The sequence below is a fragment of the Mandrillus leucophaeus genome, unplaced genomic scaffold, assembly GCF_000951045.1.
Source record: "Mandrillus leucophaeus isolate KB7577 unplaced genomic scaffold, Mleu.le_1.0 Scaffold21, whole genome shotgun sequence".
In the NCBI taxonomy this organism is placed as follows: Eukaryota; Metazoa; Chordata; class Mammalia; order Primates; family Cercopithecidae; genus Mandrillus; species Mandrillus leucophaeus.
Window position 1 is genome coordinate 5,209,050 of NW_012102143.1, and position 8,486 is coordinate 5,217,535.

The window sequence follows — 8,486 nt, forward strand, 5'->3', positions numbered from 1 at the left end:
ATTCAAATGCATGGAGGTTTTGTTGAAAATTTTCTATTGGCAAGTATGTGCATCTGAAGTAGGTTGTTGAGGGATGGCTAACATCTCACACTGGTAGGGCTGTGGAAAAATTCAAATAGGGCGGCAACTGTTAGATTTTTCAAAATGAAGGTATACATTTTGGCATACATCCGTTAACATACAAGTTCAAATGTCGAAGGGATCACTCCGCGGCTTTCAGATTACCTGCTCCTCCCCTCTGGGTCTGTATCCTGGGGTAGGGGAGAGGTCCACCAGGCATTTTGAAGAGGCTGACAATTTCCCACTGATCTGAGAGTGAAATAATTATCCCTTTCTCTAGACTCAGAAGTGAAAACCAACCCAGAAACTATAATGGCTGAAAACTATATTTAAAAATTAACATGCACCAAACAACGTGATAGCTTATGCAACTAAACTTGAAAAACAGATCAAGCATCTCCACTATTTTTGAGCTTGCATTTAGCTTATCGTTTTACTTTTCTGCTCATGCATTTCCGTCAGCACTAGGGAATCAACGTTCCTCATGGCTTTGAGGGCTGCAGAGTGCTACTCTGAAATACAAAAGAAATACAAGAGATAGGAGAGAATCTACAGTGGGAAGTCTAAAAACATGTAACTATGTCCTAAATACATTTGTCTCAAGTTTCTTTGATGGTATCTGTGTTAATTTTTATCAGAAAGATCTTCTTGGTTATGAGTATGGTACTAAGAAATAAACCACATTTCTCACATGGGCCATGCAAGCCGCCAGCTGGTTACTGGCTCTCCAGCTCTCCAGTCCTCAGACTTGGGCTGGAGTCTACAACACGGGCCCTCAGCTCTCTGGCCTTTGAACCCTACCACCAGCTCTCCTGGGGCCCCTTTTTGCAGATGGCAGATGGTGGGACTTCGCAGGCTCCATAACCGAAGGAACCAATACCTTAATGAATGAATCTTTCTCTCTATAAATATAAAAGGACACAGAGGAGATATATACACACACATATGCACACATATATACACACACACACATATACACACATACACACACACACACACACACACACACAGGCCACATGTATTTTTTTATATATCGCTCTCCTATTGGTTTTGTTTCTCTGGAGTGCCCTGACCACACTTTCTTCTCACCTCTGCTACATCATTTACTCCCTGTGATCCTCTCTCTCTAAAGAACCTCCTGATTGCCTCCATCACAGCCTTAGTTTTCACTCCTCATTTTTTTTGCAGTGGAAAATAACTTTTATTGAGACCCCACCAGCTGCAAAATCTGTTCCTGGCATTAAGCTCCATCTTCTATTGCAATTTGGTCTTTCTTGAGTGATTTCATGAATACTTTCCATGAATATTTTCTTCTCTTACATGGTCTGGGAGCAGCCATGGCCAAACTTGGCAGTGGTGTCAATAAATTTAAGGTCAGTCTTCTCCAGAGCCCACCATTTGGTCTGAGCCAGCAAAGACTTGTGAAGGGTGAGCACTCACTTCTTGGTTCCCACCACACATTCCTTCAGCATGACAAAGTCACTGGTCACTTCACCTTATGAGACAAAGTCACCCAGAGAGTTGATGCTCTTGTCAGTCAGGTCATGGTCAGCGGAGGCACTGTTCTTGATCAGTTTGTCGTCCTTGATAAGGTAGCCCTGGCCGATCATACAGCTCGATCTTCTTGTAATGTGGTGATGGTAGCCTTTCTGCCCAGCGCATGCCACAGAGAAGGTCCACACAGGCAGGATGCCATGCCCCAATCCAGGCCACCTGGCACAGGCCTCATTGGGTCCTGCAGGGTAGCTTCTTGGCATGCCAATGACTTGTGACCCCTTTGTAGTCTTTGCCCTTGGTCACCTTGAAGACGTCAATCATCTCATCCTGTCCAAACACTTGGTTCACAGGTACCTGCTGCTCTAGCCTCTCCCGGTCCCAGTCCAATTTCTTGGCCACGGTGCCTCTGTTCACCTGGATCTCCATCAGCGGGGCCTTCTTCTAGCGCAGAGGAAGCAGGTGCATGTGGGTGTGGGCAGTGATGTGGATGACTTGGCAGTACTTCTTCATGCTGCTGAAGTCTTGCTCCAGCTGCTTCTTGCTATCCTTATTCTGCCATTTCTTGCAGTAATTGGTAAAGGCCTTCTTCTTAGATTTATGTCAGTTCTTAGAGAAGTGCTTTTTGCACTCATTGCTGATGTGCCTAGCAAAGATGGTCTTGGAGGTCTGTAGGCCTTGAGGCTTGAGGGGTTTCCACGTAGCCCACAATGCCCACAGTCACCATGGTGGTATCTCCACAATGGTCACAGCCTCTACCACCTCCTTCTTGTTCATGTTGGATCCTAGCCTGTTGACTTCTTGCACGACGTGGGTCATGCCAGCCTTGTATCCCAGGAAGGCTGCGAGATGGACCCGCTTGGAAGGGTCATCCTTAGGGAAGCTCTTCGCCTTCCCACGATGCTTCCTGTGCACTTCTGAGGCAGGAAGCCGAGGGACCCATGTCTGGGAGTGGAAAACTTCCTGTGAGACATCACTCCATCAAATTTCGCTGGTAGAGCCTAATTTTTTTTTCTTTTTTTGAGACAAGAATCTCCCTCTATTGCCCAGGCTAGAGTGCGGTGGTGCAATCATAGCTCACTGCAACCTTGACCTCCCAGGCTCAGGAGATCCTCCTGCCTCAGCTGCCTGAGTAGCTGGGACCACAGACACACGCCATCATGCCTGTCTAATTTTATTAAAAATTGTTTGTAGGGATGGGGGTCTCCCTATGTTGCCCAGGCTGGTCTCGAACTTCTGGATTCAAGTCATCCTTCTGTCATGGCCTCCCAAAGTGCTGGATTACAGGCATGAGCCACTGCGCCCAGCCAGTTCTCACTTCTTATGGCAGAGGGACTCAGGAGGCAGAAGGAAAACCTTTCTTTTATCCTTCCAGAAATTCCCAGTTGGAAGACTATATAGGAAGTTCATGGTGCTGGATTTCTTCCTGGCTTCCATGCTGTTCCCATCCCCCAGTTGGTTTTACCTCTTCCTCCTGCCTCAATATGTGGCTGTAATCCGGATTCTCCAGCCTCCATTCACATGGATTTTCCTATACCTCATCCATGCCCCACCTTCAACTAGAGTTTTCCTGAGCAGGGATATGTCCTGATCCACACCACTGGTCTTTATCTCTCCTGAGTCTGTCCTGAACTTCCAGCTGTGGAACCATAGACAATGGTTTGACTCAACAGCTCTAAAGCCAGCCCCGGTCCGTCTGCCCTCAATCCTCCCTCTGTTCCAATCAAGACACCTGGAGTTCACTTCAACTCCTTGGTCTCCTCCTGTTTCTTCCACATCCCGTCAGTCATGCCAGTCATCCTTTGTGGTATCTCTTGCATCCTTCACGATGTCTCTTGCATTTGTTTCATCTTTTTATATCCAGTACTTTCACTTCAGGGTACATCTTCATTTGAGCATTTATTCATCTCTTCAAAAATAATTACTGCATAGCTCTTGAGTTCCAAGCGCTGTGAGAGATGCCGATCAGAGTTTTGGGTCACTCTAGCTGCTGCAGGGGAACAGGCTGTAGAATGGCAGGAGAGGAGGTGGGGGCATTGGCTGGGAGGCTGGTGCAGTTGCAGCCTGAGAGGCAATGATGCCTCTTGGTCAGGTGGTTGCCATGGAGATGGGGAGAAGTGGGCAGACTTGGGCTATGAGCATAGGCTCCTGAAAGAGTCTCCTGCCATTCCATATCCCCCATGAAGCCTCCCCTGCCACTCTGGTGTCTAAGATCATCACCCTCCTTTGAGTATGCAGTGCCTCCATTGGCTCTTTGCCTGTGTAACCAAATATGTCCTTTCTCTAAGCAGTGATCTTTGAGATTTTTACAGGAGGGACCTCTTGAAAACATGAAGAAAGCCCACACACCTTTTCCCCAGGAGAACGTTCCTTCCCATGAAAGTTTACATAAAATTGCAGGATGTTTAACCATGGGGCCCCTGTTCCCTAGGCTAAGGACTCTATTATCTCTATTGCCCATAAGCCAACCCCTCACTTCTTTCCATCTTCTTCTCTTATTGTATTTCAGTGGACACAGAAGATGCTCCAGACATACACTTCCACGATGGCGCCCTCATTCCTGATAATTTCCTTTGGAAATACATGATATTCACTTGTCCATTTTTGTAAAGTCATGCAAAATTTGGTTTGAAATGTTCTAAAATAACCTAAGAATGTGGTTGGCTTAATCGTTCAATGTGGAGCACCTCTCTGGGCCAAGGGATTGGAGAGGAGGAGCTGTGGTCAGAGTTAGGTCTGCTGGCACTGCAGATAAACAAATGCTTTCATTGTGAATTGTGCTCTGTAAAGGTCCAAGGGTCTTTCCAGAAGAATTTAGCACTAAGTTAAATCATTTTGAGGCTGGAGTGAATTTAGAGAAGACTCATTAATGTTCATGTGATCATGTGACAGGTCAATACCACTTTAAATCGTTTCAAATGGTCTAACCCGTGGCTTGAAAAAATAACAGAGGAAACAGTTGTAAGGATGATTGCATAGTGCTCTGTTACTGTTACTTTTGTTTCTAAAGCCAACATGAGGTCCACACAACTGTGAGACAAAGGCGATTACTTTGGTATTGAAGGCACTTTTGCAGGACTGCTATCAGTTTGCAGAAAATGTCCTCCTCCTGGCACTAGCATTGTCTTCTGTTAAAGCGCTTTCCACAGAGCAGTCCTTAACTGCAGTCCACAACAATTTGGATTTAAAACTGAGGACTCAAAAGAAAGACTTTTTTTTTGAGAGTTCTGTATATATTCTAGGTGCTAATCCTTTGTCAGATAGATAGTTTGCAAATATTTTCTCCCATCTATAGCTTTTTTTTTCATCCTCTTCACTGGGTCTTTCACAAAGCAACAGTTTCTGATTTTGATGTGGCCCAATTTATAAATTTTTCCTTTTGTGGATCCTGCTTTTGGTGTCCAGTCTAAGACCTCTTTGCCTAGCTCTAGATTCTGAGGATGTTTTTCCTATGTTTTTAATCTCAAAGCTTCACAGTTTTATGTTTAAGTCCATGACCCATTTTGAATTAATACTTGTGTAAGGTGTGAAGTTTACCTAGAGATTCATTTTCTTGCCTATGAATGAGACACTAATTTTTAGAACCTGATATTTGAATGTATTTATTGTGCTTCTTTTTTTTTTGTTTTCAGTACAGATGGGGTCTCATTGTGCTGCCCAGGCTGGGTGCCAACTCCTGGCCTCAAGTGATCCTCCTGACCAAGCCTCCCAAAGTGCTGGGATTACAGGTGCGAGCCACTGGGCAGGACTACTGTGCTTTTGTGTTTTCTCTTCCACTAGCCCCGAGCTGAAGACGAACATCCCAGACTGTTCTGTTTTCTTCTGTCTTTCAGCATCTCAGTATGGAGGGGCTCCGATGGATCCAAATGAGGAAATGAAAACATTCATCTTTTAAACATTAAACTGTTTCACCAAGTTTCTTGATGAAAAGATCAAATGCATGCAAGATTACTAATGACAAGATGTTTTATTCTAAAATGGTCTTGTGTACAATTACAGAGATCCACCATGACAACCCTGCTCTTTCCCACTCCACTAGCCCTGCATTAAATCGGAAATTCACACAGAAACACTGATTCATTGTGAAATTCAACCGAAACGTTCAGCAGTTCTCATGACTTTTTTGCACTTATAATAGATTTTTTCATATTTATGTTAATTTGTAACTATCTCATGGACTTGCAAAGCCTTTAGCTCTCTACCTGTGTGATATTTAGAAAACAACTTATTTTCCATTTAAAGAGGTTAGTTGAAATATTCAGATAATCCTATCAGTTTTTAAATATAAGGTCTTTTCCAAGTTTTCTGATTATGCATCTAGAACTGGCAATTGATATGTGGTCTTATCAAAATACTGAGAGAACAACCATGCAGCTGGGCCCTGCGAGGGCTGGGATAAGCCAGCGACCAGACATGTTAGACAGAACTGCTTTCCTCTGTCTTCTCCCGTGCCCTCTAACCACGAGGAATTAGAGTGCCTTTTGCTCTAGGTCAAAATGTCAATTCTCACAAAAGGATTTGAATAACTGGTCTCAGGAATGGTTTGAGGTTCTCTGGGGTTGACACCAGAGTAAGACTTTTAAAAAGTCTCTGGAAAAGGTAATGTGATCTCTAAGAAGTGTAGCAGCATAACTTAAATATATCAATGTTTATTAGAGATGACCCTTTCTTCTTTTAATAATCACATTGTCACTATGCAGACCTGCATTTTTCATGAAAAATTTCATTTCTGATTCTGAAGGCGTTTCCCCTTCATTTGCAAGCATTTCATAAATGCTGATGTTCTCAAACTTTGCTTTTTGTTCAAAACTGTTCATCGTTAAGTGACTCTTTAATAGCTAGTTAATAAAATACTTTCACCCAACAAAGACCAGATTGTGTAGCTGGTAATTTCAGATTTATACGGAACAAGCTTCACTAACAGCGAATTTTTAATTTGCAAGTATAAAACTCCCTCGTGCATATTTAGAGGAAGAGATTCTTAGAATAAAATTGGAATGCTTCCAATTCTCTTTATTCTTAGGCACTTCTTCAAAATTATCTTGTAGAGTAAGTGTATGATTTTTAAAATTAACTGTATTCAGGGGGCTTTTATTTTTTTTCCAGAACAAGCTAGAACTTCTGGGGTACAGACAGAACAATAGGGCCCTAGGCGGTCTCCCAGATCGGGTTCCCTGGAAACACTCAGATGGAGATGGATGTAGGTGGTCTACTGGGAACACCAGCCAGAAAGAAGAGAGGGAGGGAAGCAGCCCTGGGCAGAGGGAGAAGCTAAGTTGTGATGCAATTGCAAGAGAGCTGTCAGCTGATCCCAGTGGGAACAGCAGAAGCTGGGAGAACCCTCGGAGTTGTCCAGGCAAGGAGAGGGGCTGGGTTTTGGTACTATCACGTGACTATCCTTGGATGCAGGCTGCCCCAGAAGGGGTGTAACCTCGCTTGCAGTGGCACCCTTAGACTGTAGCAATTCCTGGGGTGGGATTTAGCTGTGAGTGTCAGCACTGGCATGTGGGGAGCCAGGTGCTTGAGTGCCTTGGTCCCGAAAGGGGTATCCGAGGGGCCCAACTCAGCGTCTACCGCCAGTGAATTGGGTTGGGCCCCAAATGAGCAGTAAGGGGTCTCTTTTCTTTTGTTCATTCAGTGAATATCAGTGGAACGTGGTTAAAGAAAGGGATGAAGACAAATGGAGGCAGACGGAAGATCCACTGTGGGTCACAGTGCAGGAGACAAGCATGTGAAATGAACGACTGCCTTCAGCCGGCCAGCCGCAGTCATGCCCAGCGCTTTGAACACATGGTTGGCTTTTATTTATTTATTTACTTTTAAATTTATATATATATATTTTGAGAGAAAGTCTTACTCTATCACTCAGGCTGGAGTGCAGTGGCACTTTATTGGCTCACTGCAACCTCTGCCTCCTAGGTTCAAGCGACTCTCCTGCCTCAGCCTCCTGAGTAGCTGGGATTACAGGCACCTGCCACCACGCCTGGCTAATTTTTGTATTTTTGTAGAGACGGGGTTTCACCATGTTGGTCAAGCTGGTCTTGAACTCCTGACCTCAGGCGATCTACCCGACTTGGCATCCCAAAGTGCTGGGATTACAGGTATGTATTTTTAGTAGAGATGGGGTTTCACCATGTAGGCCAGGCTGGTCTCGAACACCTGACCTCAGGTGATCCGCCTGCCTTGGCCTCCCAAAGTGCTGGGATTACAGGTGTGAGCAACTATGCCTGGCCAAAATGTTGGCTTTTGTTACCATTGCCTACACTGTGAGTTTATGCCAGATTTGGGTGCTGTGATCTTATGTTTACCATTACCCTTTCTCCCTTGCTTGTAACTTCTGACTCAGCTCAAGCAGCTCGTCCTACTTGACTGCACAGGCTGTCCCTTTTCTCTCCCACTGTGACCTGGCACCAGGGTTCCCAGACACAGTCTGCCAGACCCTTGGAGCTGCTCCTCCCACGCAGAAGCTCGCGAGTCTGCGTGCTGGTCAGAACCATCCTTGGAACATGAGGAGCATGACTGTGGCTGTCTGAGCCAGAGCTGGGTCACATAACCTCTACCGATCCACTCTGGAGAGCTGATGCAGATTGCAGTAACAGCGGGATCATGATTTTTTTTTTTTTAAATATTAAGTTCTGGGATACATGTGCAGAACGTGCAGGCTTGTCACATAAGAATACATGTGCCACGGCAGTGGTTTGTTGCACCCATCAACCCATCATCTAGGTTTAAAGCCTTGAGTGCATTACATATTTGTCCTAATGCTCTCCCTCCCCTTGCCCCCCACTCCCCAACAGGCCCCGGTGTGTGATGTTCCCCTCTCTGTGTCCATGTGTTCTCATTGTTCAGCTCCCACTTATGAGTGAGAACATGCAGTGTTTGGTTTTCTGTTCCTGTGTTAGTTTGCTGAGGATGATAGTTTTCAGCTTCAT

General features: G+C 45.0%; 1 protein-coding gene and 1 pseudogene across 3 annotated transcripts in view; both read right to left on the bottom strand.

Moving 5' to 3' along the window:
• The window catches only part of IQCA1 (IQ motif containing with AAA domain 1), a 182,471-nt gene that overhangs the window by 80,484 nt on the left and 93,501 nt on the right, over positions 1–8,486 (bottom strand). The window lies entirely within an intron of this gene.
• Positions 1,301–2,528, bottom strand: LOC105539830 (annotated as a pseudogene).